Here is a 25,650-nt window from a genome sequence, read left to right on the forward strand (position 1 = left end):
CAGGACTTTGGTTCTTTCTGTGTGGCTCTCCAAGCTGTCACTCCCAACGCCTAGTGTCCCGCCCCTGCGAGAGAGCAAACCTGCCAGCTCCCCCCCGGCTGCGGGACACACCGGCGTGCGTTCTGTCAACATGTGTGATTAGCCGGTGAGTGCATCCAAGCAGCGTGGAAAGGGTAAAGACGGGTGATTTCAACAGGTGCTTTGGGGGCTGGGGCCTGGTGTCGGCATTGAATTCTGACCGGAGTCGCCGCGGGGAGATGGGTTTCTGAGCAGGGCAGGATCAGGATCCTCCCTGCGTCACTCTGGAATGTGCTTCTCTGCATCCTGGTGGTTTGGATCCTGTGTGTGCCCCTCGCACACGCAGGGGGAGCCCCATGGAAGCCCCGCACAAGGCCGGGCCGAGGCCTCCCTGCAGGGAGCTGGCAGCCCAGCAGGGTCACCGCCGCCGTCCTGGTGGATGACGCGGCTCAGACCTTCCAGGCGAGTTCGTCTTGGCCCAGCCCGGTCGGGCAGGTGACCCTCGTCTCCTATCGGTTGCGTTTTTGGACTTGTCAGGTGCGCTCGCTGCATTGTTTTCATCAGTCTTTTGAGACTTTCTTCTTTGTCCTCAGCACCAGATGAAGCTGGGGCCCCCGGTCTGGGGTGGGGTGGGGGAAGGGGGCTCCAGGCAGAAAACCCGCGGCTCCTGGCCCACATGTGCACGCGCACTGGTGTGCGAACGGTGCGATCGTCTCTGAAGGGTGCGGTTATTCCTGTGAAAAGACAGTGCCGTAACTCAGGGGTTCAGTTGGGTTTTCCGGTCCCTTCTCCCTCCCCATCCTTCGACCTGCTGCTCCTCTTCGCTTCCTGCAGTTCAGACCGCACGACTCCTTACGTGCTTCTGGCAGTCAGCAGGCCTTTGTTTGGGGGCGACTGCTGGGTTACGGTGCGGACAAGGCCGGTCGTGGAAACGGTGATGGCCCTCTGTGCTCAGGCAGCGGAGGCCGGGCAACAGGGTGGCAGGACGACTCCCGGCGCTGGGCTGCCCAGGGCTGTGTGCAGGCGCTGTCCGCAGCACACCTGCCTGTCAGGTGCTTCCGCGTCCTCACCCAGAACCTGCGTGCGAGGTCTGTGGGCGTCGACCAGCCCTCCATCGGTCAGACACTCGCCCCTGCTGGGCCCAGCTGTGGCGGCATCGCGTCTGGTCATCAGTTTGCAGTTTCCCATGAACTTCCCCCCATTTCTCCTGGATAAGAAATGGGCATCAAGGGGGCAGCGTTGGCCTGTGGAGTCTCCTGAGCTGGTCACCAGCAGACTTGGCAGGGGTCCCTCCAGGCGGCTTTCGAGGCGCGAGGTGACACAGTGGAGGGGTCTGCAGGGAAGGCCTCTCCAGACGGCTCTGGCCCCTCCGTGGCCCGTGGGCAGCACACATGTTGGCCGGAAGTTGTTCACGAGGTGTCTCCCGAATTAGCCTGTTGAGTCCTTTATGTAGAATGCGGGTGTGTTCGCTGTCTGTCTGTCAGCTGCACTTGACATTCAGCACTATCTTACATTCGTTGCGGGTGTGCACACAGCGGTCAGACCTGTGTGTAATTTAGGGAGTGGTCACCAATGAGCATGCCCAGCACCCGCCTGGCACCGCACACGGCTGTCCCAACACTGTTGGCTGTGCCCCCTGTGCTGGGCGCCACGTCCCCATGCCTGTTCTGTAGCCGCCACTCCATCCTTCTGGGTCCCTTCACCCTTTCACCCGGCCCCCACCCCTCCCTTCTGGAGTCTGTCCTCTATGTCCGTAGGTCTGTTTTTGTTTTGTTTATTGTTCTTTAGATTCCACTTATAAGAGAAGTCATATGGTGTTTGTCTTCCTCTGACTGGCTTCTTTCACGGAGTATAATGTTCTCCAGGCCCATCCATGCTGTTACAAATGGTAACATTTCCTTCTTTGTTACCGCCGAGTACTGTTCCACTGTGCAAATACACCACAGCTTTTCTATCCACTCAACTACCGATGGGTCCTGGGCTGCTTGGAAATCGTGGTGATTGTAAATAACATGGGGGTGGATATATTGTTTCAAATTAGCGTTTCTGGTTTCTTTGGCTACATATCCAGAAGTGGAATGGTTGGGTCATAAGGCAGTTCCATTTTTAACTTTAGGGGAACTCCACACTGCTTTCCACAGTGGCTGCACCAGTCTGCTTCCCACCAACAGTGCAAAAGCGTCCCCCTTTCTCCACGTCCTCGCCAGCATTTGTTTGTTGATACATTGATGTCAGCCATTCTGACAGGTGTGAGGTGATTTCTCATTGTGGTTTTAACTTGCATTTCTCTGATGATTAGTGACGTCGAGCATCTTTTCATGTCTATTCAGCATCCGTATGTCCTCTTTGGAGAAGTGTCTGTCCAGATCCTTTGCCCATTTTTTAAAAGTTAAATTGTTTCTTTTTTTTGGTGTTGAGTTGTATGAGTTCTTTATAAATTTTGGATATCAATCCCTTATCAGATATATTATTGGCAAATATGTTCTCCCATTAAGTGGGTTAAATTTTCATTTTGTTGATGGTTTCCTTTGTGAGCAGAAACTTCTTAGTTTGCTGTGGTCCCACAGAACTCCTAGAAGGAAACCCAGCCCGTAAACTCTCTGACGTTTGTTTTACTAACATTTTTGTTGATGTACCTCCTTCCACAAGGGAGATGAGAGAAAAGTGAACACGCGTGTTCGCTGTTTTTAAGGCAATCACCCCGAGTTCCAGACGTCCTGTTACTAAGTTGCAGGAAGGAAGGAACCCTTCGGAGAGTGCAGGTTTTCTGTACCTAACGCAGAAACCGTCCCAGGCCCACAATGCAGAGCAGTGGCTCCCCACCCCCCCCCCACCCCCACCCCCCCCCCGGGAGGCGCAGACCAGCCGCATCGACCTCACGGAGCAGTAGGGTTGTGTCGTAAGTGAGCTGAGCGACTAGCCCAGGGCTGCACTGCTGGCTGGGCTCAGAAACTGGTGAGATGAGGGGAAACGTGGATTCGGTTAAAAATAAATCACCGTCATGTCTTTTAGATTGAGTCAGCGCTGGCCGCGGCCTCTGGCTCTTTCGCAGGAATGAATGTGCCTGTTTGGCGGAACTCGCTGACTTCACTTGTTTTCAGAGACTCGAGGGGAGGCTGTGCAGGCCCCGCAGCCTCATTACCACGGTCAAGTGCTGGGCTGGGCCTCGGGCGCTTTCACAGCTCTGCCAAGAGGGCACTTCTATCCCGGGCGGGCGGGTCTCCTTGGTGCTGAGGGGATTAGCGGACAAGAGGCTCAGAGAGGGGGGTTAGCGTGTGCTGAGTGCTTAGTGGGCAGCCTCGGCCCGAGGAGGCACTTAATGCTAGACATCCTTCCTTTAGAGGTCGAGAGTCAAGTTCGGAGGGCTCAGCCTGACCACTGCCACTTCGCTGTGGGGTCAGGATGGAGGGGACCTGCCCACCCGCCCCTCACCCTGAGGACGTGCCCACAGGCTCTGGTGGCTGAGACATGACCTGCCCATCCTCGGTGGCCAGCAGCACCCTTCTGTGTTTGCTGTGACTCTCTAAAGTGTCACCATGTGGGTTGACTTTAGGGCCCAGTGTGGGCATGACCTGCGTGGGGCGGGGAGGGGCAGTTGGTTCAGTTCTGTCTTCTGGCTGTCAGAAAGCTTCGGAAGGCCTCTTGGGGGGCTCATGTGGATTTGGAAGAATGAAATGGCCCCTCACACGGACGTTTGTCACCAAGCAGGGTTCAGTTTCAGTGACGGGACAGACGAGAAGTGCCCTCGGCTGTAGTGGGGGTCGCACTGTCTCTGTGGCAACCACTCAGCTCCGCCCTCCTAGGGAAGAACACACACTCTGGATGCACGAGCTCAGCCGTGCCCCAATAAAGCTTTATTTAAAAAACCAGGCAGTGGGCCTGTCTCCTGTAGGCTGTGGCGGGCTGACGCCCGCTGGAACGCACCAATCCCAATGCGGCTCTGATTTTGTGTCTGATTGCATCTTCAGGCCAGTTCGTCCCTCCCTCTGTCTCGAGACACCTGTTTTCTACACGGCCACTTGCTGGGCCCATGATGAAAACAGTCGGTCCTGGTGCACTGTGGTCATCGTCCTTCCCTGGCAACGGGAGGCCACGTCTGGTGTCCACCCGGGGCCCTGGCTGCAGGGGACCACAGAGGGGCCTCGGGGCAGGGGGGACTCACCAGGATTTCTCATGCCAGCTGTCAGCAGCCTTGCTATCAGCCGGGACAGGAGCCCCAGTCCCCAGGACACACTGGGACACAGCCGACGGCCCCCTTTGCTGGTGAGCCTGTGGTGTCTGCAGGTTTCCTGTGAAACTGCTGAGCTGCAGGGAGGCCTCTGCATTTTCTGTCGGGCAGTCGGGTGAGGGGTTCCTGACCATCAGCTCCCCTCTTTGCCTGGGCCCAGTTGGGTGGGTGGGCTGTTGCTATTGGGGGCAGTGGTCCTCCTCAGAGCTGCTGCCCCTCCTGCAGGGACTCAGGTGAGCCTGGACCGACGGCCGGAGTATGCAGCGTGAGGTGCGTGAGGCCGCACTTTGTGCAGCGGCCGGGAGCTCACCGGAGGCGCAGACGGTGTGTCCGGCAGCGTTTGTACACGGGGGATGAACCTATCTGGACTTGTCTCTCTTCTCTGCTGGGGCAGAACCTGGCACGTGATTTCACCCCGCTGGTCACCACGGCCGTTAGATGCCGCCGAGGTGCTTGTTGAAAGCTTTGAGAGACGGCAGTCCATGGGAGCTCCCAGCAGAGGGGCCCAAACCGGGAAAGCACACAGCTGTGCGCAGCAGAGTCGCTGTTCTGTGTCTTTAGTATTCGGGCCAGAGAGAGAGAGAGAGTGGCTTTCGAGACTTGGGTTCTAGCTGCTCGCTGCAGCTTGCCCTCCCGCACAGGGGAGATGCTGCGAGAAGTGACTTTAAGGTCGTTTCCTGTGAGCGCCCCATTCTGCCGGCACAGCCAGACTGATTTGGGAAAACTGTTGTGATGCCCCTCACTCAGGTGAAGTGCAGAATTGCCTGAGACATGCCCTCAAACCTCAGCCATCCCGGTGTCTGAGCTGCCCCGTCCCAGCCTGGGAACCCCTGCCACCAGGGAGGAACAGGTGCATCTGGACACCAGCCTCAGGCCCCTCTGCCGGCTGGACCCGCCTGCCCCCAGGACACAGTGACATCTCAGGGCTCCGGGGGGAGGGGCAGGGCTGTCCCTCAGGCAGCTGTGGCTGTGATTGAAAAGGCATGTGGCCTGGAGCTGACTTCCACCAAATGGCAGTGGTCTTTGACACGTGTCCTGGGGCCCAGACTGGTTTCCCTGGGAATTCTCAGCGGGCCGCCCCTCACCGGAGGCATCTGCTGCAGTGTGTCTTCTGCGGGGATGTTAAAGGGTTTGTCACGAACCTGAGCCCTTCTGAAACGAAAGGGCAGTGCCATGAGGCAGTAATGGCGGACGCTGTTTCTGCAGACCGGGGTCTCGTCCCAGACGCAGTGCTTGTGGGGGAAGGAGCCATGCCCGGCAGCCACACACCTCCTTTCCCACCACTGGGTGCTGAGAAGAAGGACGCAGAGACCCTGTGCAAGCCGGGCGAGGTGCAGAAGCACCCAGAGCATTTTCCTCAGTGATGAGCCTCGCACCCCTCCCTGCCGCCCCCGCGCGTTCACGGCAGACCTGAGAGGTGGGTCTGTGTGCTGTGGCATTGAACCTTCTCGTTTCCTCCTGAGGAAAGTCACTTACTTTTGTGAAGCAGAATCTTAAAGACTCAGTCAGTACACAGGATGGAGTAAAATGACGCTTTTCACTTCAGGGTTTTCCTGCAAGTTGAAACGGGTCACTGAGATGGGTAATAAAAATCAGGTCCTGTTCATTAACCTGCCCAGGTGTTCTTGCACGGCCAGGTAGCTCAGAAAAAACACGGGCAGGCTCATTTATAGGGTGTGAGGGTGAGAACGAAGCACGTACCTTGAGAGACTTTGGGAGATTGTGGGAGCTGGGGGTCCTCTCTCCTGGGCACTCCCCCCGCCCCATCCTGCCCCTGGGTCACAGTTCGTGGCTGGAGGGCTCTGGTCCACCCGGACTGGCCCGACTCTGGGCAGCGGCCAGCCAACTGCAGTGAGGTCCCGCACAGAGGACTCCCCTTCTCTAGGGCGCTCTCTGCACGCCCGTCAGTGAGTGAGCATCGAACTTGTAGTGCAGTCTGGGGCAGGTGAGGTGCAGGGGGCGGGACTGTGGTGCTGAGAGTGAATCCACTCGCCACTCCCCCCAAGAACGTTCCTGATGTGCAGCCTTTACTTTTTGACTCACGCGAAAAGTGAAGCATCCCTGTAATTACTGTCTGCAAACCCCCCACGTCCGTCACGCGTCTCCTGGGCCGTCGGCCCCTGAGCTGGCCTGTCAGCATTCACTCATCCATCCATCCATCCAAGAAGTGCTCGAGCCCTCGGCCCGCCAGTTCCCGTGCTGGGTGCCACGATGCAGCGCGGGGAGTGGCCATCCCGTCCCGTTGGGCTCCCGTCCGGACGACAGGCCCCGGCCGTAAGCGGGACCAGTGTGTCCTGCGTCGTCTACAGAGTGAGTGCTGGGGGCGGGGGAGAACACGCGGGACTGGGGCAGTCCTCAGGGCTCTGCCTGTTACCCTGACGACGCCCTGTGTCTGACGTGGAAACCGAGGCATGCTGTGTCACAAACGGCCGCAGGGACTCAGGGGCCAGGTCGGGTCGCCCCAAGGCCCTGCTCTCGGGAGCCTCTCCACTGTCTCCACCTGTGTGGCCAGGTGATGCCAGTTTGGTTTGGGTTTCAGCGGCATTACGGCCCCAGCAAAGGGCCGAGTTGTTTTATGATGAAAGACCTCTGTTTCACTTGGAAATGGGAACAGTGAAGCCGCCTCTGGGGGCAGAGCACTGAACGGAATTTCCGCCATGCCGATTCCACCTCCCAACCCCGACGCTGGTCTCTCTGAAAGCTGCAGGTCTGATCTGCCCTCATCAGGCAGAAAGGGCCTCAGCCAGGTGCTCTGTCCCTCAGTGGGTCACCTCATGGAGTCACAGCATTTTGGTGTCTCCCTAGTGCTGTGGCTGCTTATTTAATTTTCGTGAAATCATGTGGCAAAGCTCGCGTCTTAGGAGCCGTGGCTACAAAGCATGCGTCACCAGCAGGGCTTGGTGGCCGGCCCGCGCGCTCTGGGCTGCCCAAGGACAGCTCGACACCCAGAGGCCGTGCCCTCTTGAGTGACAGGTAGCAGGCAGTTTTCAGTCACTTGCAGTTTGATGGTTACAGGAATGACGAGCCTTTCCTGAATGCTGTAGGACAGTGATTCTCAGCTCTGCGCGGCTCTCCAGGGGCCTCCACGGCTTCCAAACATCTCAAATCGACAGAGCATCATCGACAGCCTCAGAGGCTCAGCGGGAAACCTGGCAGGGCAGTGAGTTTGTTCTGGGAGCAGCTGGAGCCTTGTGCTCGTCCCAGGGAAGCTCAACAACCAGACCAGGGCACCTCGTTGTTTCTGAGGCTTTTCTCCTCGAACTTAGAAAGAAGACGACTTTCTCCCTAGAACCACGATCAGCCCCTGGCGGACGGGCAGGTGTGGGGAGGCTGACTCTGCCGGCAGGATCCCCGAGGTGGACGTGGCTTTTGCCCTCTGGCTGCCGGCGGCTCTTGCCCTGGTTGGCTCGGCCGAGTCCCCTGCGATCTCAGCTGCGTCAGCTGTCAGAGAGACCCTGCCTGGCTGTCCCCTGCTGTCCCCTTTCTCCTGTATTAGTGTGAGAGTTCCCGTGTCAGCGTCGGTCACAGGCTTCACTTCTTCGAGTTTATTTTATTAGGCTTTTTAGTGGCATTTACCATTTAATTTTACTTACTAGTCTGTGAGAGCTGTCAGGAATCCCCTCCAGGAAGGCCAGCCCCTGCCCCCGCACGGGCGGCTGCCGGAGTTGGGGAGCAGAGCTGGGCACGGCACGTTCGTGTTCGAGGGCGGAAGCAGGGGGGAGGAAGGCGACTGAGGTGTGAGAATTTTTATGAAAACACATTTTTCAGAAAGGAACCAGGTTTACACGTTAATAAGTGTCGTTTTCTAAATAACGTCTGGCAGATAAATAAGGCTCGCCTCGGGGAATTTTTCTTTTAGCGAATCACTGGACTTTGAATGAGAAGCAATTCACTGCTTGCTCTGCTTGAGCAGAGTTGGTCCTCAGCTTCGCTTTCACCCCGAGGACGTTTTAAACTCTGGAGACTGAGGCTGTGATTTTGAACTTCGTTTTCAGTTTGTGGATTTTGGGGTTGCTGACCTTCGATCCCGAGCTCGTCTATGTGGGGCTCCGAAGGCTCGCTCCTTACCCCCCACTTTTCAGGTGGGGGTGTCCTGCCCAAGGGCAGTGTGGGGGGGGGTGTCTGCGGCCCAGGGGAGCCAGGAGGAGCTCCCTCTTCAGGGATGGCTGTCCCTGCCGCTCAGTCCACCAGGTCCCTGGAACTTGGTCCCTGCTGGCCTGCCGCTTGGAGGAGGCAGAAGAGCCCCATGCTGGACGTCCTTTCAAGGGCGGGCCTGATGAACAACTGGTCCTCCTTTTACTGATGGGGATTGTGGTGGTCAGAGGTTGGACACACCCAGGGGCACTGGGCGGGTAAGCGCCCACGTTCAATGATTTTGGAGCCTGGGTACAATGATGGGGTTCAGCTCTGAGCATGGGAGGAGGGCGGTGATGATGGTGAGAAGGAAGGTTCTCGACCCGGAGGAGGGAGCAGCGGCCGGTGGACAAAGGGTACTGAGCACTCTTTGGGAGAGACTAGGCCCCCTCTTCACCCCACCAGGAGAGGATGGCGGTAGGTACTTTGAGTGGGGATCCCAGCCCCCGGGGCTGCACCCCAAATCAAGGCCATGTGGCTGCCAGTGAGGACAGCCCAGATGCATAAATGAAAAGTGGGGTCAGGACCAGGGGCGGATGGGGAGGGACAGCCAACGTCTGCACAGCGAGCGGGCAGGTGGGTCCTGGGGCTGCGAAGCGACTGTCCCCTGCTCTCAGTCACCCACGTGTCCGCCCCGGAGCCGAGATTTTGTCTATAGAGGTCTGGGAGGCCCAGTTCCGGGGGGCGGGAACAGAGGGGCCTGGGAGCGGGCAGCCCTGGGCAGTGCCAGGCAGGCCTGCGACCCAGCGCCCACACCAACCCTGGTGGCACGTTCGTGGTCACAGTTACAATAATACCCGTAACGGAGGGCACGCCGCGGTTATGGCTGGGCCAGGAGCCCGGCCGCCTCGGGTCCTATCTCCTGCCTCCCTTGCCGTGCTGCTTCTAGCAGACTGCTTTCCCTGCCCAGGCCGCACTTGCCTTCCCTTTGGGGGGGGGGGTAATGGTGACGCCTCGCAGGACACTGCGATAGCTCAGCAAACACCAGGAGCGAGCCAGCTAACCTTTTCTTTCAAGGGCCAGGTGGTAGATGGTTTTGGCTTTCGAGGCCGTGTGGTCTCTGTTCAGTCTGCTCCACTCTGCTCTTAACCGGGTGGAAAATACAGGCATTTGAAAATTATTACTTTTCATAGCAAATGTGCAGAAAGTCCCACGTGGGTGCGTGCCCCCGGCTTTTAACAGAAGTTGCACAAAATGGCAGCTGTTGGACGTTGGGCTCCGAACTGTTGACACACGCAAGTGCAGAGAACAGGAAACCTTCTTATGTGCAGGGTTTTCATCCACGTGCGAACGTGACTCCAAGAGGCGAGTTCTATCGGCCGCTCTCTCCCCACTCAGCCCTCTCCCAGACGCTGCTTTTGATCTATCCAGCTCATCTACCTTTTTTTTTTTTTAAATAGAAAATGTAATTTGCCAAGTTGCAGCCCACGGCTAAGTTAGTACCACAGGGAAGTCTGGAAACATGGTGTCCATTTGTGGCGCGATGGGTCGAGCCAACTTGACAACGCTGCGTGGGGACAGTGCTGCGTGGGGACAGTGCCGCAGGGGGACAGTGCCGCTAAGGGATACGTGCCCCGCCCTGACGGTGAGAAGCCATGGAGAGGTGTGTCGGAGCTTTTTCGGCAGAGTTCCATTTCCCTCTCCCCAAATTAGAGAGACAGAAAGTGCGGAACCTCGTGCTCTTCCCCCCATGTGTGGGGGAAAAGCCCATACTCATCCGTTGTGCCCCGAAGCTGTGGACGTCAGAGGCTGCTGTGCTCACTCTGAGGCTGGGAGCCCAGGGGCGGGGTCTGGAACCCTGGGCCAGGGGTGGGAGGAGGGGCCTGGCGAGTCCTGGGCGGGGCCTGGGGTGGGGCCTGAGACACTGGTCTCCCATGGAGAAGGCCCCGGTAGTAATGCGGTTCTCCAACTACAAAGTGAGGTCTGAGCTATGACATACGGGGCCTTCCCGCCTGTCTGCGTTTCAGAGGGGTTCTGGAAACCACGGCTCGTTTGCATGGAACACCGGCTGCTGGGTCCCAGCAGCTACAAGAAGGGAAGGCTGTCGGGTGGGCCCAGCCAGTGCTGGGAGGAGGAAAGCGTTTTTCATAAAAACAGGTGCACAGCAGCAGCTCCGCAGATGTAAACACCAAACGTGTCCTCGCAGATCAGTCCGATCTCACACAGAACACACAGTCGTTCGAGATGATCGGGGGGAAGTACAGTTTCTAGCTGGGTGTAAGAAAGTCGAGAGGGTTGGTCCCTTTGGCTGGCTGTCACACTGATAGATGGATTTGCTTACTTTTCACGTGCTTTCCCCAGAAGAGCAGTTTCTGTAACTGTGCGTCCTCCCTCTGTCCTCCGTGTCTCTGTGACAGACGTCACTCAGGCCCAGCAAACAGCCCACCGCGCGCGGGAGCCGGGCTCCCCGGATGGAGGAGTGAGTGCTAACATCACGCGGCAGGTTTCCTGACCCCGGCGGCTCCGACCTGGGAATCCCGGGGCTGCAGCTGCCCCCTGTGCAGTCTGTGTGACGCTGAGGCAGAGCGCCCCCCGGCCCCCGAGGGGAAGAGGGCACAGAGCTGACAGAGCTGACAGAGCTGCTGAGGTCAGGCATGTCCCGTCACAGAGCGAAGGGGACCCGACCTGCTGTTGAGCACTGGGGTGGATGACGTCCCCGTTCCTCTGCTGCGTGGACAGTGGTGTGCGCGGTCGGCGGAGTGCCGTTCCCCGGTCAGTGGAGTGCCGTTCCCCAGTCAGTGTGTGAAGTCGGGCTTTGAGGATACACGTGCGGGGCGGGGCCGGGTGCCGGGCTGCCGGGGGAAAGCCGCACCTGCTCCTTCTCCCAGGCTCTGTCGTTCCACCTGTGGCCGGGACGGCTGTCCTGCGGGTCGATGGGATTGTTGTGTTGGTCCGATGCACCCTGAGCTTTTAGGGGAAGCTGTTAGGCTTGGAGGAGCAGTCTTCCGTCGTCTTGGACTGAAGTCACGCTGGCTGAGAGCAGGCACTGCCTGGGGCAGACCTGGGGACGTGTCCCCGTGGAGGGAAGTGTCAGCACCGCCAAGGGGCCCCTGTCAGGGACGGCGGGCAGGGCTGCTCCTTCTGCCGTGGCAGGAAGTGTTACCTGAGATGCGTAGGTGAACCATCTGCTCACCTGTGCTCTGTGAGCGCAAACACTGGTTCTGGGACGACATTGTGTGGGGCCGGGCTTAGACCCTGGGCTCTCTCTGCAGACTTGCTGTGAGACCCAGGGTCCCCGTCAGAGCCCCTCAGGGCCATTTCTGCAAGTGGCCTCTGGTTCTGGGACGAAGCCCTGTCCACCTGGGCATCTCACCTGTGCTGGTAGTGACCGTAGATCATGTGATCAGTGTCTGTCCCTCCCTGTCTGTCCCCAGCACCAGGCACCTACCTGCCCGCGGACACCCACCCCTGGCAGCCGTCACCTCTCTGGCTCTATTTAGGGCTCCAGCAACTCTGGGTAAAAATAGCCATGTCAGTTTTGACAGCATTACTACCCCAGTGACCCCGCGGAATCCCACCTGACCCAGAAGGAGGCGGCCCTGCCCCCACTGCCCCAGCCTCTGCCTCCCTCGGCTGCCCCCAGCCCCCAAGCCTCAAGCTGATCCACAGCCAGGACTTTGGTGGGGTTTCCAGTCCTCAAGCCCCCAGGCCTGGGGGCTGGCCCTGCACAGGATGGGCCAAGCCCCCCCTAACTCCACCCCCCCAGCTCCCGCACAGGGAAAACCTCCAGAGCCTGGTGTCTGCAGCCTAAGCAGCTCAAGGATGAGAAGCCAGCTGCTTTCAGAAAGAAACGGCTCATGTATTCTTTACTAGGCCGTTTCCATTTCCGGGGGAAAAAGCATTGCAGACGACAGCTGCTCCGTCTTCAAAAAAAGCATTTATCTTTGCTTGGAACCCGATCGCTAGTTTTAAGTCAGGAGGTTGGATTTCTGGGACTATTTCTCATCTGAGGATTTGACTCCTTCGTTCCTGTGGTGGTTAAAAAAAGGAGTGTGTGGCTATTCTTTACTGCTGACGTAGGTTTTGTTGCAAATCCAAGGCCTCGTGTCCGAAACTACGTGGCCCAACCAGTGGTCTCAGATAATAGCAGTCACAGGCCTGGAATTTCGCTCAGCATTTCTAACCAGTTACTCTCACCGGCTGTTTCCTTCCACTCCATCTTTCAGGGTCTTGCCTTGCGTCTCAGGATGGACGTTGTATGCCTGCCGACGGACGCCCTCGCTCAGTGAATTGTCACCGAGCCCCGACAGCCGCCACCTCTCTGGCTCTGTCTAGGGGTCCAGCAGCTCTGGCTAAAAATAGTCGTGTCAATTTTGAGAGCATTACCTCTGCCACAAGGAAAGGGACAAAGTTACTGTATTCTTTCTATTAGCTATTTATGACTTCTTACCATTATGTAAATTTTTATAAGTTATTTTATGTAAACTTTGTAGTATCAATGTCTGAAACCATTTTTGGCAAAGTCTTAGCTTTTTATTCACATGTTTTTCTTAAGAGAAGAACATTCACTGGTTATGAATGATTTTTGCTTATTGTAGTAGAGGTTTCCTTGGGGTCCAAGCCGCTCTCAGAGTTTCAAAGGCGAAGGCGCATTTGTCACTGTCACACATGTTGAAGAATGTGCAGGCCGAGAGGATTTCCCCGTCCGAGGCCGATCTGGGACAGAACTCCGGGGTGGGGGGAGAGGATGGGCCGGAGTTTTCTGTCAGCCCGTCGGTACTTCCCGCCTTTCCTGCGTCACGTGGCAGCTCCTGGGACGAGCAGGCATCCAACCCTGCACGTATGTTTGGAGTCACGCCCGTGTTTAGTTGTGAGTATGGACGTGGGAGGAAGGCGTAAATCTAGCTGTGAACAGTCCTGTGTTTAAACCTGTTCTTTTTACTTTCACACATTTTAAACAATAGTTGCTTGGAATTCAGAAATAGAGAACCCAGGTCCCCACGGTCCTGCCCTGTCATGCCTCTGTGTCCTGGACGTGGTTTTCCGGAGTGTCCCTCTCCTGCCCCGTGCATCCCCATCTTGGCCGAGAAGCGGCCATGACCCAGGCCCGCATCCCAGGAGCCGCAGGTCTTCACGCCGCAGCCGCCTGAGGACAGCCCTGGCTTTCTCGAGGAGAGGCCACCTTCCCGAGGAGAACAGCGTTTTCTCAAAATGTCAGAGGGGAGAGGTTAACTTCTTCGAGGCCTTGGTTGTTCTAAACACCCGGCACTGTGACAGTGTCCAGGCCCTCCCACGGGTCTCGGATGCAGAGCTGGGCTGTCTGGTCCATGGTCCATCCCTCCCGAGGGGCTGCAGGCCCGTAGGTGAGCTCCTTCCTGTCCCGGGAGCCGTGCTCAGTTCTAGTGACCGGTGCTCCTCCCAGTGGATGAAGTGGTGACTCCAAGTGTCCCTTACAGGTGGCAGTGAGGGTGGCACAGCCGTCGAGACATCCTGGCTCCCACTCAGAAAGTGATGCCTTGGTTATAGATCCCTAATTGTCTCTGAAACGCAAACATCAACGTGTTTAATTTTTCTCTCCCCTCTGTGACGTGTGTGCTTCGTCTGGTGGCTGAAGCAGGTGGCCACCCAGCCAGCATGCCAGAATCGGGCCCCAGCCTCTGAGGGTTCTGCTGGGGCCTTGCGTGCAAAGGGCACCCGGTCATGGCCCGGTCACTGCCCGGTCACGGTAAGCGCACCTGGGGGACAGTCCTGGAACTGGGCTCCTTTGTTTGTCTATGTCTTGGAGGTTTTCCGGGTGGGACGCACAGATGCCACCCCAGAGGGTGGAGCTGCTGCCTGGAACTTCCCTGTGGAAGGACGTTCAGGGTGCTCCTGTGTCCACTGCCACACGCCGTGTGCCGGCTGCGCTCTGCAGACGGTGCTGCTGCGCTGGCAGCGACCACAGTCCAGCTCAGACTGCGGACACTGTGCCCGGCGGTGCTCTTACCCCGTGTGTGTGAGTGGGCGTGCGTGGGTGTGCATGTCCCCTGTGTGCATGAGCGTGACCGTCCGCACTGTGTGAGCGTGCGTGAGTGTGAACGTCCGCACAGCGGCCCTCTGGGACATTCCTCCTCTTCCCCTCGTTTTACGTGTGGGAGCAGTGGGTCTAGAGAAGCTTTGCCACTGGACCCAGGTGACAGAGCTGCCCAGTGTCTGTCACGGCTGGGACCAGAGTCCAGGTGGATCCTTGCACGTGTGCAGGAGGCTGGGAAATCACATTTCCTCTTCCGCCGGGCTTGCCGCCCTTGGAGAGGCTTCTCGCCGGGTCCTGCTCAGGATGCCAAGATTCTCAGGCTCAGCGAACGGGGACTGAACATGGATGTGGGCGTGTTCGTAAAGCTGCCCACCACAGCCACCGCTGGAAGTTTCTAAGGCGTAACTACTGTGGGGACAGAGTCACCCCATCTCCAGTTCTGCCCCCTAAATGTATAAGGACAGCCCCAAAGTTGGGGTGTCTTCCCCCTGTGCAGCTCTCCGTGTTGACTGTGCAGTCACCCCACTGGGGGACTCGGACATGAGGCTGCCTCCTGGGCCCCGTCCGAGTTTCTGGCGTGTCGGACCTGGGCCGGGACCCCAGGTGCCTGTGAGTAAATGTGCCGCCAGGACGGGGCCAGAGCCCGTGGGGCAGTTCTCTGGCAGGAGGTGCCGTGGAGTCTCCCGAGGGTCCCGCACACGCACGGCCCACCGACACCCAGCGCTGGCCACCAGGTGTGTGAGGGGGTGCTACCGCTGCCCCCTGGGTGGCCCTCGGGAACAGACCCTCGATCCACAGAACTGGGAGGAATTAGCCATTGCTGCCACTTTGAGTTACACCTTCGGAGACGGTCTGGCACACGGCCAGGGTGACCGGAACCACGGGGAAGACGGTGCCGGTGGGAGAAATCGTGCAGAGTCTTCTGGGAGCAGTCAGGAAGTGGCTGACTGCGGCAGCAGAAGTGTGGCCTCGTGGGCGAGTGGGGGTGTGGGGACATGCCACCCCGGGGACATGCCACCCAGGTGACGGCCTCCCGTGACGCAGGATCCGAGAACGTGGACGAAAGCGGGCCGCCTGCTCGGCCGGCCTGCCGCGTGAAACAGCAGCTCCCGTGGACGGACAGAGATACATGCGCGAAATTTCCGAGTGGAGTTTCTATGAAACTCGCTCATGAGACGGGACAGAAAAAAGGCTCTATTGCTAATTCAGCCTGTTATTTCATACGGGTTTATCCGAGAGCGTGAAACAGCCGGGATCTGTCATGTCATATGTGTGTGTTTGGCGATTTCACCTGCATCCGTCGAAGCTTCATACTGAGTGTGGCCCCATCAAAATGAAACGCTGTGTCTGAATTTTCTCCTTGGAGAAAGGGACCTGTCTTGTTCTGGGGCCTTGGTGGCCATTCCCAATATGATAGAGCACAGAGCTATCACAAAGTTGTAGACCGGTGACTGCAACTTGGCAAAAGGGACTCTGAGGAGGTGTACAAACTGTTTATTTCCTGGGAACGACCACAGGACTAAATCACCTATTGGACGCCTGTCCGTTCAGTTGTCAAAGCGGACCTGCCCGCCGCGGGTGCCAAGGGAACGGACGGGCTGGCCTAGGACTCAGCACAGCCTGTGACGAGCCAGGCGGCCCTGGGCGCCTGCGGGAACCTTGGACTGCCCTGCAGGGGGTTCCTGAGGAAGCTAAGTTGATGTCACCTCCCCTCCTGAGAATCTGCCCCAAATGGCTCTCCAGCATCTACCTCTGACGCTCTGTGGTGTGAATTCTCCTACTACGAGACCCTATTTTAAGAATGCTTTTCTTCTGACTCTCAAACAGGCATGCTCGTTATAGGAAACACGGAAGCAGGTAAGACCATGTAGAACAAAAGACAAGCTCCGTGATCTCAGAGTTTAAATACGACCCTTTTGCCTAAGATTGATGGAGCATCACTGCAGGGCATCAGAGGCCTGAATTATTCATACATACTAATTCATTCTGCCCACCCAAGCCTGTCACAAACGAGGAAACTGAGGCAGGGAGATTGAAACCGACCGCAGACCAGTAAGCACCTCGGGCGCGGGGCCCGTCGGCGCTGTCACCAAACACACACGCGTGCACAGGGGGACGCCGACGACTGTCACGCTGCCCCAGCGGCGTTCAGTCTCACGCAGAAGGCAGCACGCTGCCCGTGACGTCTCCCAGCCTGCTCATGTGCTGGGACACACGCCCCAGCCTGCGGCGCACACGGGAACGGGGACCGAGTGTTTCTGCTGGGTCCCGCCTGCACTTTTCCCACCAACAACCCCAAACTCACCACGTGGAGTTTTTCCCGAGAAGACTGAGTCAAGGAGTGGTCTTGGCATTTAGAAAAAGTGTAAGAAAAGGCAACAAAACCAGGTACTTTGTTTGGGAAGAGAGGACCACCTGTTGGTGTTGTGGCTTGTGATACCTTTCGGGCGCCCGCTGGGTGCCAGGTGTCGGCCTGGGAAACGTCTGCGCAGAATGTGTGTGGGAGCCGATGGGGAGACTGGGCCCCGCGGTGCGCCTGTTCATCGAGAGCCGCACCCCTGCACCCCACCTACAAACACAGGCATGCCCACAGAGAACAACAGGACAGCGAAAACTGTCCAGGGGGAGGAAGTTAGAGAAAAACACCCCCTGGAATGGACCCTGGGGGACCTGGGGTCACACAGGCAGAGGGTGATGCTCGGCTGTGGCAAACCCTAAGACAGGAAGTCCTGGCAGCCAGCCGTACCAACTTGGCCCCGCCCGCCACCACAGTGGCCCGGCCCCCAGTCCTGCCAGGCAGCCCTGCCACCCCTGGAGGGACGTTTGTGACAGGGTGGCACCTCTGACCTCAGGTGGTGGACAAGCTGGCTTTTCACATGGAGGATCAAGCCCGTGCTCCCGGCCCCCGTGCCCTCTGCCCCCGTGCCCTCTGCCAGGAGGAAGCCGCCTGCACAAGGCCGTCTGGACGGAGGTCTCTCCTGCTCGGCTCCAGTTGAGGCCCAGGGGTCAAGGTCACAGAGATGTCACTCAGCCTTGTCACAGGAGGCCTTCCCAACCAGCCTGCAAGGTTTTCCAGCTGCTGTACTGCAGAGAGTCAGCCACCGGGAGCGGCTGCACTCACAATCCCGGGCGTCTGCGCAGGAGTCACCCTCACTGTCCTCAGGCTGAGCGAGGACTTGGCCCGGCTCTGGGAGACAGAACGCTCTGCGGACAGGCCCCCTGGGTTGCTGGCTTATGTGGGTGAGCGGCATGTATGTGCGGCCACAGGAAGAGCATTGCCTCCAGGCCCGCAGCCTGGGGTGGGGGAACAGATGTCCAGGCCCCTGCACTTCCCTGGAAGGCCCAGCCCCTCCCCGACTGAGGGACACAGGCCAGATGCGCAGACAGAGACAGACTCTCCTGCACTAACAATGAGGCTGAGGGAGGGTTCCTGAGCTGCCGAAGGCCTTTCCAGAATTCCCATCTCAGCATCGAGGAGAAAACTCCCCGCCAGCTCTCCGGGAGCAAGCTCTGGAAACAGGGTGACTCACTGCATCTCTGTGGTTTCACAGAGCAGAGCTGGGCCGTCTGGGCCGCTGCAGCTGGTTTTTCCCCCAAGCTCAGAGCCTTTCCTGATGCAGAAAGACTAAACACCCCAACTGCCATCAAATGTCGGCAGAGCCTGGTGCATAGCTGCGGGTGCCGCCGTCATTGTCCCAGGAGAAAGACAGATGTCACTGGTGCAAAGGAAGGCCTGGGTGGAGTCTGTGGCCTAGAGAGTCTCAGACATAACTCAGTGACAGATGGCGGAGGGGGTTGGGGGGTAGGAGGGAACCCTCACAGCCTGAGGGGACAGCATAGGAGCCAGTGGCTGAGGCCATCGTGGCCACCGGGGTCCAGGTGGATCCGTGCCACTTCCACGGCACCCTGATGACAGTGCAGGTAGGGTGTCTGTTGCTGGTGCTGTGAGCCCCTGAAGTCGGGGTGGGAGAGACACGCCAACCCGGAACCTGATCTCATTTACTCTTGGCAAGGCCCCGCTTCCTGGCTCTGGGGGGGTTAAAAGTCTCATAAAAAGGCTCCAAACGCTTCTTGGAGGCAAGAGCTCTTACAGAACTACATTTTGATGAGCTACATGTAAATGGATCAGAAACACATGGCTCTCGCTTCCTTCATGATGGCCGGGGTCGGGGATGCATCGGCCAAGACGAGGCCGCAGGCAGGGCGCTGGCGCAAACTGAGTCCGGACAAGGACGTGGCCCCCCCCAGGTCTTCATGGCCAGCAGCCGACCTCAGGTGCTGGTGAAAGAGGGAGAACGTTACCCCACTCTGATGACCAAGGTCTGCGGTTTCTCTGAAGTCTGGGGACTTGGAGATTTCCTGTAACCAGCCAGAAAGTATTAGATATTAGGGGGCTGCCGGGAATCATGAAGCACAGCATGTGAAAATGTTACGTCCCTGGGGGCCCACTAAAGGCGTGCGGGTGGCTCTCTGTAGGAGACACGTTCTCAGTGGCCTCAGCTCTGGAGGGTCCACTCTGCAGCCAGTCCCAACTGGACCTCGGCTCAGGAGCTGGACCTGCCCACAGCAACCCCCCTAGGTGGGGGCAAGGCAGCAGAGCGACCCCGCCCTGCCACCTTTTCACACCTGTGTCTTATTAAGCCATAAATTACGAGAGTCGTGAAGCAGCCGGAGTGGAAGCCGGTCCAGGGTGAGCTGCTTGACGGGGTCCATCACTCAACACCTGCTGTGGCTGAGACTTCAAATAGACTTTAATTATAACTTTACAAGTCAGGCAGCCAGTGTGTCCAAGTCGAGAAAAGCGGTTCTCACTGAAGGGAAACAGACAAGACCCTGAAGCAGGCAGCAGGGGCTGGGAGAGGGAGGCACCGGGGCCGCGGCCACAGGCTGACCATGTGGAGAAGACACACGGGACAGAGACCCCATGAGGAAGACCTCACCTGCTGGCCCAGCCCAGCCTATAACTCAGGCCGCTGGGGACGCCCCCTCCCGGGCCACGTTCCCCACGGGTCGGAGGCCCGGTGGCTCGGCTGCTCCTGCCGCCCACGACGGTCGCCTGAGCTACACAGACTCTGCCCTCGGACGTTTCCGCCTTAACGCCGAAGCGACATCATCATCTCTCATCTCCTTGCAGAGCGAGGGGTTCTGTGTCCAGCAGCCCAACCCCGATGACCGGACAGTGGAGCACCCTGGCGCGCTCAGCGCCAAGCGTCCTGATGGTGGTCGGCGGGGGGAGGGGTCTGTCAATGCACAGACACGCACAGAATGGGCTCCTCTTTTCTCTGTCGGTGGCAGGGGCACACCTCCCGAGGACGTCGCAGGGCTGCAAAGCTCAGCCCCGACACCCAGGAGAAGGGCTGGAGCAGCTGCTGGTCTGAGTTCACGCTTCCCTGAGGGTCAAGAGAGCAGCAGAGGCAGCCGGGTGCTCCAGACACGGCAGAGGTCACACCCCACGATGCCAAACCCTTCAGGACGGCTTCACGGGAAGGCGTGTGGGACCAGTGCTGAGGACTGGACGGGCCGGCGTGCGGGCGTCCACCCCGACAGCATGCATGTGCATCTGGCCGCAAACTGAACTCTCTGCAGCCAGGCCGCCCTTTTCGGGGCCAACACTGCGGTTTGGTTCATCCTTGCGCGCCCCGGCCTGCACAGCCTCAGGGCCTCCCCTCCCCTCTCCCCGGAGCTGCCGGTGCCTGGCCCCTGTGGGCCTTAGTGACAATTCCACAGAACCGTCACACTGTTTGTGAACCGGTCTACCCTCCTTCTACCCGAACGCCTTTCGGAGCCTGGGTCTCAGCTGCCAGGCAGCAAGGATGTGGGTTTGAAGGAAAGGGTGCTGTGACAACACTTTCAGGGCCTCCGTGGGGGCCACTTCCTCCTGCAGGAGGGCCCCTCTCTCTCTCCGGGCCTGTGGTTCCCAAAGGGGTTCCCAGCATGCACAGTGCTCGGCTCCCGGGAACCCGTGGGGAGTGGGAGTCGAGGGCCCCCACTCCTGCTGGACCCGAACCCTGGGGTGGCCGGCTTATCCCCACGCCTGTCCTGCTCCAGGAGGCTGGCGAAGGCGGCTGGATGCCGTGGTCCCCGAGTGCCCTTGTCACCTCAGCAGTCACACTGTCACCCACCCTGCAGTTCCAGGGCCGGCCCGGATTCCAGGGAGGAGCTGGATTCTACCTCTGCACAGGGAACCAGCAGAGACTTGGGGCCAGTTGTCACCACCCACAGCCTCGTCTGTCGCTGGTTCTCTGCAGTGACGTCTGTGCGCCTCCCAGGTGTCCCTCGGTTAGAAATGACTCATGCTGCCACAGCTTCTCCGGCTCACACCTGGGCCTCTGAGAGGAGTGCAGAGCTGGTTCAGGACTCGAATGTGAGCGGAAGACCCAGCCTGAGGAATTACTGCCTCTCCTTATATTTTTGTAAACCAGGTGACGTCGGGGAGGCCGGCCCCTGGAGGAATGGGGAGGACAAAGCCGGGCACTGCGGTCTGCCCAGCGTGTGCCGGGTGGGGGCACTCAGGAGCCTGCCCCTGGGCCGCAGGGTCCTCTGTGGACCATCAGAGGAGCTGCCACCACAGTGCCACACAACCCCATGAACCGCAGGCCAGGCCAGCTGAGCGCAGGGCAGTGTCTATGAGCGCTGGGTCGGGGCCAGGGGCAGGTGGTCAGCAGGCTCCACACTGGCCACAGGAGGCCTCTGCCTCCGTGGGTGATGGGCAGTCAGAGTGACTCCTCGGACACAGGACAGATTCTCTGAGCCTGAGAAGCTTCCTGGGCCGATCCAGACCCCGGGCTGCAGTCCGCACAGCAGAGGGGGACATGCGTGGTCCCTCCAGGTCCATTTTCTCGGTAGTCTCTGATGCAGCGAGGACGGAAGACACTTCTCTGGGCGGAACCTGCCACCACAGGGTTTGAGGACAGGGACAGCTGTGGAGCACATGGGACATTCCAGACAGGGACCCTCCCGCAGGCAGGCTCTGTGTTAGGGATGTATTTTTAAGGAAACCTTTGTGCTGAAATGCGTCTTTGGTGCGTAGGATTGGAAGCAGCCGGGACGTGGGGCTGGGCGGAGGCTCCAGATGTGCTGCTCCCTTTCCGTGGGCACGGCAGACGCTCCCGGCGAGGGGCGTCCGCTGGGGCTGCGTGGGTGGCCTGGACCCCACAGCGTGTCCGGCTGGGGGTCCAGCATGGGAACCCCCGCCCTGTCCCCCGACCCCGGGCAGCGTGCCCCTGACCAGCTTGGGGCCACCGGCAGCAGGAGCTGTGGAGACAGAGCATGTGAGCCGCAAGTTCCTGGGCTTCCACCTTTTCCTACTGACACGTCTCACTGAAACTAAGTTCTAGAACCTTCCAAGCTAGCAGTTCTCTGGTTGCACTCTGCTGGCTTTTCTTCAACTCCTGGCTTCCCGGCAGGTGCCACCCTCCTCTCCAGCCCTTCCCTTAATGTGGGGGTTCTCCAGGGCCTGGGGCACCCTGGTTGTCCCGTGCCCCCCACCCAGTGATCTGATTCTTCCTGGTGTCCTCGCTGCCGTCTGGGTGCCGGTGGCTTTTGGATGAGTCTCCCGGCCAGACCAGGCAAGAAGCAAGGAGTGAGTGGCTGGCCTGCCGGAGAGCGCAAGGCCAGGCCGCACGTTTCTGGGGGGTCAATCTGCAGGCTCCGTGCTGTGTCAGCGGTGAGTGTCCCATGGGTCACACGCAGCCTCTCCACCCTGGGGTGCACTCTCATCTGGAGGGTCCCTGGCAGTTGCTGCCAGGGGTGCAAGTTCGGGGACTACTGTTAGGGCTGGGGAGGAGTTTGGATTTTTTTTTAATTGTATACTTTTTAAAATACACCCCGCCCCCACCATACATTCCATTTATTCAAAATAGAGTTTGGTTGACCTGCATCAGGAAGGGGTCTATCCCCGAGAGTGAGCTGAAGCTGGGAGTCCTGCTCTCACTGCGGAACAGGTGTCCGGGCCCAACCTGTGGAAGGAAGGACATGGGGTCCTGTGCTGGGGCCCAGAGCTGCTTTCCAGGGGGAACTGGGGTCTGCTGTCTGTGGAAATCCATCGTTTAAAGTCTTGGGTGGAGGGACCCAGAACGTGCGGAGAGACGTCAGTTCCTTGCTACAGGAACTTTGTGGGGTGGGGCTTCTAGGTGTTGAGTGCCGGGCCTGGCTTGGCAGACGGGGAGGCTCGGGAAGGAACACCAGGCTTCTGTGTCTTTGGGGCCGTCCCAGCCCAGCCACTAGTGAGCATGGGAGGGTGGCCTTTGGTGCCGGGAAAAAGAGAGAGGGATTGTACTTTGCACTCCAGACACCAGATTCAAATGCAGCTTCTTCCTTCACTTTCTCCATTTGTAAGGAGCGCGGCTGGTTTCGGCACCTGGAGCTGTTTCAGGTTCAATGAGATGGTGCTGCTGAGACACTTGTCCTTGCACCCGGCACAGGGAAAGCCCTGGTTGGTACCTGCCACTATTGTTGGGCCATAGCTGAGCCACCTGAGCTGGGGTTTGGGCACCTCTGCCTGAAACCTGATCAGCCCTGTAGGTCATTGCTTGGGATTTGGACGACTAGTTAATCGGGTTTCCAACCAGCACTGATCCATCTGCGAAGCAGGTGAGATCAGAACTCAGAACCGTTGCCCCTTCCCCAGAGAGGTGCGAACACAAGGCCCCGACCTGGTGGACGGAGCTTTGCCGTTTTTGGGGGTGTGCGGAGATGTAGGAACCCAGTGAACTCAGAAGTCCCTCCCTCCAGCTGGCTCCAACCCACCCCTTTCCTGAAGCCTTTTTTCAATGAAAATCTTGTTAAAACCCTATTTCTTTGTCACACACAAAGATTATAGTCCGTTGGTTTAAATCGGCCATTTGCTGAGGCCTGCCCCAGGCAAGGGTGGTTTAGGGTCATCCCAGACCTTTCCCGGCTGATTCCAACTTGAAGAAAGCTTCTCAGTCTTTCTTAGTCTGCCTTCCAGGGCGGTGACCCAAGGGCTCTTCTGAGACTCCTTTGTCACTCCTGCTAATCCCCACCAAAGGTGACCTGCCATTTGCATCACTAATCACCCTCTTCAGAAGCCTGTTCCTAAAATTGGATTAACTGTCCCTAAATGGCTCCCTTGTGTTTGACAAAGGCAGCCTGACCCTGGAATGAGGGGTGGCTTCTAGGTGAAGCACCACCCAGGTCACAGGTTTGGGGATAGACCAGCTGGGATTTTTCTCTCCAGTCCTTTTTCGGTAGAATGCCGTCACAGGCCTGCGTCTGGTGGGTGTCCTTTTTCAAGAGTAATGAAGATCAGGCCATTCAAGAACCGCAAACGGAGCCACCCCCAGTCTCCATGGCACTGGGGGCCGGAATGTTTGGGGGTGACCAGCGTTTCCTTGGCTGACTGTTGCAGTACAGTTTCAGAAATGCTGCGTCCTCGGTCTCAGTTCAGCATCCAGCTGTCCGGGGCCCTGGTTTGGGGCAGGGAATGGGGGGGGCGCTGCCTTGCAGTTCGTTCTGTGTGAAATCCTGTGAAAGCCGCAGCAGCGCTTTCGGGCAGGTGGGTGTTCACAGGTTGGCTTCTCAGGGGTGCTGGTTAAACAGCTGCTGAACTGGCCGGGGTCCAGACGCTGATCGTTAACCAGGGACTGAGCGCCTGCGGCCCGCGTCCGGGATTACTTCATCGGGACCTCTGGCGGCTGCGGCTTCGGTTCTGCAGTGCTCCTGCGAAACCTCCTACCTCTGCCCAGCCGACCTGCAGCACCTGGGGGGCAGGTGAGCTGCCGTTTCTCAGCTGGACCAGAGTAAGCACTTGATGGTCCGCAGAAGAACTTTTCACCACAGCTGCTCAAAGACAAGGAAGACCAGCAGCTCACGTACTGCAGCCTTCGGACTGGCTCACGTGTTCGTGTTCCCATGACCCAGTCGCCCACTTAACTCTCGGCGACCCTGGGTGTCTCTGTCCTTTTGACTCAGAAAACATAGAAAATATGCTGGGTAGTTGGGGTGCCTGGCAGGCAGGCAGGCTGGCGGGAGCCTGTCTCTGCCCTCAGCGCCCGAGACTGCTCTGACCGGCTGGACCTCCCCAACCGCCCCCCCTCCACCCACCCGTTCCTCTCTGTGAGGCAGGCTCTGCCTGTTTCCACAAACGAGGGCAGTAGTGTCTCTGGTGGGAAATCTGGAAGAGTCTAAAAACAGGAAGAAATAGCTTTTAAACATCTGCTTTGCAACAGGCAAGCTGAGCTACTTTTCATTTCAGTATCTCAGCAGCATTTCAGAACATTTTAAAGTCTGGACGTGTCCGGGTGTGTTCAGGGCTGAGTGTTCGGCTGCAAGGCCTCTGGTCTCGCTGGACCCTGGAGCTGTAACTGGGAGCCACGGGAACGCCTCTCGTCAGGGGTTTGCCTGTGTCTTATTTACTGCACTCGCCAGCGAGGGGGTCTTGGGCTTAATTTGGGCTTCATTTCACTTCAGTACGCGAACAAGGTTCGTAGGAAACAAGCCTGCTTCGGGCTTTATTTGTGGAAGGAGAGAGTTGTCCCCTAACGAAAGGGAAGTGCCCGTGTGACGTGCTGAGCGTTCCCAGGCGCCCACGTGTGTTCTCGTGTGTTACCAGAGTGTGGCTGACAAGCGGCACGTGTTGCCTTCTGAGCTGAGGGGTATGAAGCTGGTCGGGGTGTTCTATTGAAACAAGACACATATTTACAAGCAACTCAGAATCCCGTTCTGAACGTGCAGGGCGTCTGGGGGGAGGGGGAGCAGTCCCGGGCAGCTTTGACGTGAGTGGAGACCCTCGAGTCCCTGCCACCACGCCGGCCCAGGGCCGACGGGGACGCACCTGACCTGAGGAGACGCGTGCGTGCTGACCGATTGCGCTGTCCGGAGATTTGCACAAGCAGACTTGTTTACAGGGCGCGTGTGCTAACTCCCACAACTACCGGGGCTGCACACTGCACTCACAGAGGCGCACCGCCCCCCCACCCCCGCCACCCCGTGTCTGCGTCGTTGCCGTCCTTGTTCCTGTGAAACTGAAATGTCGTGTGGTCGTGCAGGCGGCTGGAAGCCGTCCGGGTAAATACCAGCCCTGTGATTTAACCGTCGTCCTCAACGGCTGGCTCTGGACGGGCTTCTTTCAGGCCGAGCACAATGAGATGTCTGTTCAGATGTGGCCCCCGCGCCCGGGCCCAAACACAGCACTTGTGTTCCGGTTGCCAGCAGCACTCCCGACAACACGCCCTGCTTTGTCTGCTGAGGCTCCGGACGCACCACAGGACCGGGAGGGGTCTGCGTATCCGCCGCCGTCCCCTGACCCGCCCTGGCCCACCACCCCGATGGACGTGCAGCAAGGCCATTTCCGCCA

At 58.7% G+C, this 25,650-nt stretch overlaps 1 protein-coding gene across 2 annotated transcripts in view; it reads left to right on the plus strand.

Annotated features, from left to right (window-relative positions):
* Window positions 1–25,650, plus strand: part of PDZRN3 (PDZ domain containing ring finger 3) — a 102,802-nt gene that overhangs the window by 18,056 nt on the left and 59,096 nt on the right. The gene's annotated exons all lie outside the window — the stretch shown is intronic.

The sequence above is a fragment of the Desmodus rotundus genome, chromosome 8 (assembly GCF_022682495.2).
Source record: "Desmodus rotundus isolate HL8 chromosome 8, HLdesRot8A.1, whole genome shotgun sequence".
NCBI classification, from domain to species: Eukaryota; Metazoa; Chordata; class Mammalia; order Chiroptera; family Phyllostomidae; genus Desmodus; species Desmodus rotundus.